The 7,010-nt window shown below is 38.7% G+C and overlaps 1 non-coding gene across 1 annotated transcript; it reads left to right on the forward strand.

The window, feature by feature from the left end:
- The first annotated feature begins 6,636 nt into the window (after positions 1 to 6,636).
- On the forward strand, positions 6,637 to 6,741 carry LOC120235188. The gene has a single exon (XR_005529335.1). It is a non-coding gene; the product is annotated as a U6 spliceosomal RNA (small nuclear RNA).
- Positions 6,742 to 7,010: the final 269 nt, after the last annotated feature.

Below are 7,010 nucleotides of genomic sequence, written 5' to 3' on the forward strand. Positions count from 1 at the left end.
CCCCAGCTGGTATGGTTATTTAATATTAGTTCTCTCAGAGCCTTAACCGAATTTCCTCCTACCCTTTCCAGCAAAGGTATAGGAGCTAGATACCAGGCAGAACGTTTGCAGCAATTTATAATTAATTTATGCCTCCTGAAATGTCCCACTAGGTCAGAATCGTTCTTCACCCAGTTAATGAAAGGATTGATTCTAAAGACACCTTTGATCATTAAAAGCGTGATTAAGACTTCCTCCCTATTACCCTTCTCTAGGAATGAGCAATACGTCTTCCTGTAGCAGAACGTCTTCAGTTCTCCCAACAAATGTGCTTGCTGCAATTGAGTGTTTAATTAGTCTCTTTCTTCAGATGAAATAATTGTGTCCCTGCTCTGGATTTCATTCATAAGATCACTTACTTCGCATATGGCAGGCTTTTTATTGACTCACTCATTTATTGCAGGGCCATATGGTGCACACAGAGCAAAGCAACAGTGCATTAGGCAGAAACCCAGTGGGAGCAGAGGAAAAGCCAACAGTCTGATATCAGTCAGGCCACCAGCCGACATTTAATTGACTGTCTACTGTGTGCCATCAGCCAGGCTGGGGATTCAGAGGTGAGCAAGAGGCACAGACACTACTCTTACGGCAGTTTCTCGACCTCAGTACTACTGACCTTCGAGGCCAGATAATTCTTAGTTGTAGGAACTGTCCTGTTTGTTGTAAGATGGTTAGCAGCCTCTCTGGCCTCTACCCACTAGAAGCTAGTAGTGCTGTGTCCCCACCCCACTCCCACCAGTGACAACCAAACAGATCTCCAGGCATTGCCAAATGTCCTTAGAGAACAGAGTTGCCCCCAGATTGAAAACCTTAAGGTGTTTGCAATCTAGAAGAGCAACTCTTCATGATGAAAGATGGCATGAGAGGAATACAGTGCTTGTAAACTCCAGCGCCCTTGGCTGCAAGTGATAGGAGTGTCAGGAAGGCAGTGGGATGGGTCTAACTGCTCAGGACAACCCTGCCACAAGGCATCAGCTAATGCTCAGCTCCAGCCAAGTGTTACTAGATGCTCTGACATTTCTAGTGAATTCTGAAATCTGGACCTCCATGTAAAATTTCCCTACCTTGCAATGTCCTCAACTGGTTAAAAATATATGTTTAATAAAAATATAACCCTCAAAAGTAAATAAATAAAAATACAAGGGCCTTATTCAGCCAGATGCCTCTTCTATGTAGAAAATTGAGCAGCATAGGAGTCTTGGCACTACCCTGCCTCACTTCCACCTCTGGGCATTGGGGTCTAATTCTAAAATGTGGTAGGTGGTCCAAATGATCGAGGTTGGACAGCAGTTCTTGACACTGGATGCCCACTAAAATTACCTGGAGATATTTAAAAACCCATCAATGCACTGGTCCCATCCCAGACCAGAATCTCAGAGGATGGGATCTAGGTGTCCATGTTTGTCAAAATCTCCCCCAGGTGATTCTAACTGAAGAATCCCTGGCATAGCAGAAGGTAACCATTTGTGTCAAGGCCCACTTCCAGATAGTGTGTTATTATAACCCACTATAGCTCCAAACCCAGACCACTTGGACTCAAATCCTGCTTCTCCATGGGTAACTATGGAGTCTGAGAGAAACTTATTAGCCCAGGCCTCATGGTCTATGTCTGGTAAGTGGAAATAATAACACTATCTACTTTATCAAGCTTGTGTAAAAAGTCAGAATCTCTAGAGATGGGTGTTAGTGTTTTTTATTTTTCCAGATATTTTTAAATAGCAAACAGGATTGAGAAGCAATAATTAGGTTCCTGCCAGCTCTAACACTCTGAATTTCCCATTGTGTGAAGAAGAAATGAGTACTAGACACCCACTAAGCCTGGGACTGAGATGCCCTATCGGGATCCCTCAAGAAGGATTGGAGATAAAGAGCAAGATGCCGGCTGTATGCAACATAAACTCCAAAGGAACACTACGTAATGACCCCCACACACAATCATTAGCTGCTAGAAAGAAGAAGTACTTTGACTATCATTCTAAAAGGACTTGGCTTGTAAGGGTACCTCTACTAACATGAAGGCGCTTCCACCAAAGAACTCAGAGAGCTCTAACTTCCAAACACTGAGTATCTTAAAGCATCTGATCCACTGTCATGCTGGTAATATTTCCATTATTCACCTGAACTTCTGTAATGAGGTGGCTAACTATGGGGCTTCCATTTGGGACACACACATTTATCATCTGATTAGGAAAGACTACCTATTTTTAGATAAAACATATATCCCCTAACAGGGATGGACAGTTATAAATAACTTGGAAAACTCTAGCCGACTCCCAAAACATCATGATTTAGGTTGAAAGAAAAAGCCTTTCTGATCACTGTCCTCTTGTGTTCCTCAGCACATTTTTCATGTTTACTTGCTGTCACCCCAGATAAGTGATCACCTTAGCTGTATCCCATTTCCTCACAAGCTAAGATGGGAGGAAGAATTGTCACAATCAAATGGGCAAGATCAAGTCTCTAGGGAGGAGAGACAAGAGTCTGGTGCCTTTGCCCTACAATCAGTTAATTAGCCTACCTCCGATTTATGTAGGAAAACTATTGGGGGAGCCACAGAAATGGCTTCAAGTAAGGCCTCTACTCAAGCTGCCAGATGGAAGAAGGATTTGAAAGAAGCTAAACCTCTCCATCTACACTGAAATGGAGGCCTGGCCCCTCCATGAGATGAGGTTCCTTCCTTCCCTGGCCATTGAAGCAACTCAGGTGGATCCTGCTGCAAAAAGGAAAGCCACTTCCACTATAGCCAGAAAACTCTGAGCAAAAAAGAACATAGTACTGGATTAGAACCTAAAATATAACACACATTTCCATAAGTCCAGAGTATACTTCCATTTCTAGGAAGATGGAATAGATACGTTTTTCCCTGTGTCTTCCAGTATATACTACTAAAAACCCTAAACATTATAACATTATATATAAAACTCACATAATTAGACTAAAAGGTAAAGGGAAGAAGGTAGATGGGCTAGAGACCTCAGTATCCAAGAAATGATATTATGAGTTCCCCGGGGTTTCTTTTTGCTTCATATATTCCACATATGGAATGAAGAAGACAAGAACACAGAAATGCCAACACACACTAGCCAAAGGGTCTGGAAAGAACCAGGCCAGGCCAGCAAGACAAAACACTTTTAGCCAATAATAACTCTACTCCAATGAAACACTACAATAAAAATTGTGGTCCTGTTTCTACTGATGCCAGCAAAGGCCAAGTGTGGAGCCTAGAATTCCATCCTCATGAGACTATACCAAGATGCCCAAAAACCCATATCCAGTCACTATCAGAGAAGACCAAGTAGGGAGCCAGAGCTTTTATTCCATCCCTGCAGAGTGGTAATGAAACCCTACCGCTGCCATGTCAGTGAAGACCACATGGGTAGCCAGAACTCTTAATCAGAAGTAACAAGGAGCACCTCCACACACACCTCTGATGTCAACAAATGCCACATAGGAAACCTGGATTCTACCTCCACCTGACAGGAACAAAGCAGCACTACAACTTCCCTACTGAAGAGGTGTCTGAAAAATTCAGCCCAAACAAAAGGTTTACATAAGAGCATCTTACAACATAATTCAAAAATGTCCAGGTTTCAGGCAAAAATCACTCATCATACCAAGACCCAGGAAGAACTCAAACCAAATGAAAAAAAAAATCAATAGACACCAACACCAAGAAGACAAGAATGTAAGATCTATGAGACTTAACAATTTAAAAGCAGTTATGATAAAAATGCATAAACAAGTAACCTGAAGCATACAAAAAGATAGAAAGCCTCAGCAAAGAAAAAGAATATGTAAAGAAGAATCAGAAATTTTGGAACTAAAAAATACAGTAACTGAAATAAAAGCTCAGTGGATGGCCTTAATAACCAAATGGGAGGCAGAGGAAAGAGTCAGTGAATTGAATGACAGAACAAAAGAAATCACCCAGTCTGAACAAGGGAAAGAAAGCAAACAAACAAAAAAGAGTGAGCAGAGTACCAGAGGAAAGGAGAAAGAGGGAGGGGCTTAAAAGGTACTCAACAAAATAACAGTTGAAAACTTCCCAAATTTAGCAAGAGGTATAAACCTGCCAATTTAAGAAGAGGAGTGAACCCCAAAACAGGATAAACCCAAAGAAATTCACAAGAAGATACATTATAATTAAACTTTTTAAAACTAAAGACAAAGAAAAAATTCTTAAAAGCAACCAGAGGAAAAATGGCACCTTATCTTTAGGAGAAAACAATTAAAATGACATTGGATTTCTCATCAAAAACTGTGAAGGCCAGCAGGAAGTGGAGTAATAATTTTCGGGTGGTGAAAGAACTGTTGACCTAGAATCCTATACTCAGCAAAAATATCCTTTAGAAATGAAAGGGAACACTGTTGGTGGGAATGTAAACTGGTACAGCCCCTCTGGAAAAACAGTGTTGAGGTTCCTCAAAAAAGTAACAATAGAACTCCCGTATGACCCAGCAATAGCACTGCTAGGAATTTACCCAAGGGATATAGGAATATAGGAGCACACGTACCCCAATGTTCATAGCAGCACTCTCAACAATAGCCAAAACATGGAAAGAGCCTAAGTGTCCATCAACAGACGAATGGATCAAGAAGATGTGGTTTATCTATACAATGGAATACTACATGGCAATGAGAAAAAATGAAATCTGACCATGTGTAGCAACATGGATGGAACTTGAGGGTGTTATGCTGAGCGAAATAAGTCAGGCAGAGAAGGACAGATACCATATGTTTGTACGTACAGGAGGGTTAGGAGGAATTTAACGGAGGAAAGTGGAGGAGAAGAAGGGGGGAAATGGGGGGGAGAAGGAGGAAGCAAACCATGAGAGACTCTTGAATGCTGAGAACTGAGGAATGATGGGTTTTGGGGGGGGGGGTGATGGGCATGGAGGAGGGCACTTGTGGGAAAGAGCACTGGGTGTTGTTGGAAACCAACTTGACAATAAACTATTTATAAAAAAAAAAAAAAGAAAGAAAATAAAAATAAATAAATAAAAAGAAAAAAATGAAAGGGAAATAAAGTCCTTCTCAAATAAAGGAAAACTAAGAATTTGTCCCCAGAAGACTTATTCAAATGAATAGCTAAAGAAATTTCTCTAAACAGAAAAATTTTTTAAAAACGAAACAAAAACTTTAGAACATCAGAAAGAATGAAAGGACATGATAAGCAAAAATATGGGTAAATACAATAAACTTTCCTTCTCTTGAATTATCTAAATTCCTTTTGAAGTTTGAAGCAAAAGTTTTAATACTATCAGTGTGATTCTAAATGTATGCAGAAGAAATATTGAAAACAATTATATTATAAATGAAAGAGGATAAAGGGACATAAAGAAAGTGAAGTTTCTATATCTCACATGAACTGGTAAGATAATAATAATGATATACTGTAATAAGTTATGTATATATAATATCTATAGATAGAACCAATAAAAAAGCTAAATAAAGAGATATGTTCAATACTACAGATAAGTAAAAATGCAATTCTAAAGAATATTCAAGTAACTCACAGGAATGCAGGAAAAAAGAAACAAAAAAAGATAAACAGACAACAAAAACATTAAATGACAGACTTAGCCTTAGCATATCGATAATTGCATTAAACATAAATGATCTAACATACCAATTAAAAGATAGAGATTGGCAGAGTAGATTAAAAATATTATCCATCTATCTACTGTTTCCATGAAATTCACTTCAAGTATAACAATACAGACAGGTTAAAAGTAAAAGGATGGGAAAAATATAGTGCAAATATTAATTAAAAGGAAATGGGAGTAAAAAAAGGAAATGGAATTGCCATATGACTATTAGATAAAGTAGACATCAGAGCAAAGAAAATTACCACAAAGAACATGATAATAATGACCAAGAGGACATAGCAATCCTAAATGTGTATGTACTACACAAGACAGTGACAAAATATACGAGCAAAAACTAATAAACTAGACAGAGAAATGAACAAATCCACAATTATAGTTAGATTTCAGGACCCCTCTCTCAACAACTGATTGAACAACTGGGCAGACAGAAAGTCAGCAAGACTACAGAAGAAGAACTCAACAACACTAGTCAACAGAATCTCATTGACATCTATAGAACCCTCCACCTAATAATGACAGAATATACATTCTTTTTTAGTGTCTACAGAACATATACCAAGATAGACCTTACTTTGGGCCATAAAACAAACCTCCTTGAATTTAAAAGAATTAAATCATACAGGATGTGTTTGCCAACCACAATGGAATCAAACTAGAAATCAATAACAAAAAAGATTACAGGAAATCTCCAAACACTTAAAAACTAAACAACACACTTCTAAATAACTCACAGGCAAAAGAGGAAGTCTCAAAAGAAATAAAAAAACAGATTGAATTAAATGAAAATGAAAAATACAATATACCAAAATGTGGGCACACAGCTAAAGCAGTATTGAGAGGGAATTTTATAGTACTAAAATACATATATTAGTAAGAAAAAGGTAAAGTCTCAAGTCAATAATCTAAATTCCTACCTCAAGAACTTAGACAAAAAGAGCAAAATAACTCCAAAACAAGCAGAGCAAAGAGAATAATAAAGCTATGAGTAGCTCGCTTCGGCAGCACATATACCAAAATTGGAACAATACAGAGAAGATTAGCATGGCCCCTGTGCAAGGATGACACACAAATTCGTGAAGCATTCCATGTTTTTATGAATGGATCAAGAAGATGTGGTTCATCTGTACAATGGAATACTACATGGCAATGAGAAAGAATGAAATCTGACCATGTGTAGCAACATGGATGGAACTTGAGGGTGTTATGCTAAGCGAAATAAATCAGGCAGAGATGGACAGATACCATATGTTTGCACGTATAGGAGGATTAGGAGGAACTTAACGGAGGACTGTGGGGGAGAAGAAGGGGAAAAATAGTGGGGGAGAGGGAAGGAGGCAAACCATGAGAGACTCTTGAATGCCG

This window comes from Hyaena hyaena, unplaced genomic scaffold (genome assembly GCF_003009895.1).
Source record: "Hyaena hyaena isolate Hyena2069 unplaced genomic scaffold, ASM300989v1 scaffold_124, whole genome shotgun sequence".
NCBI classification, from domain to species: Eukaryota; Metazoa; Chordata; class Mammalia; order Carnivora; family Hyaenidae; genus Hyaena; species Hyaena hyaena.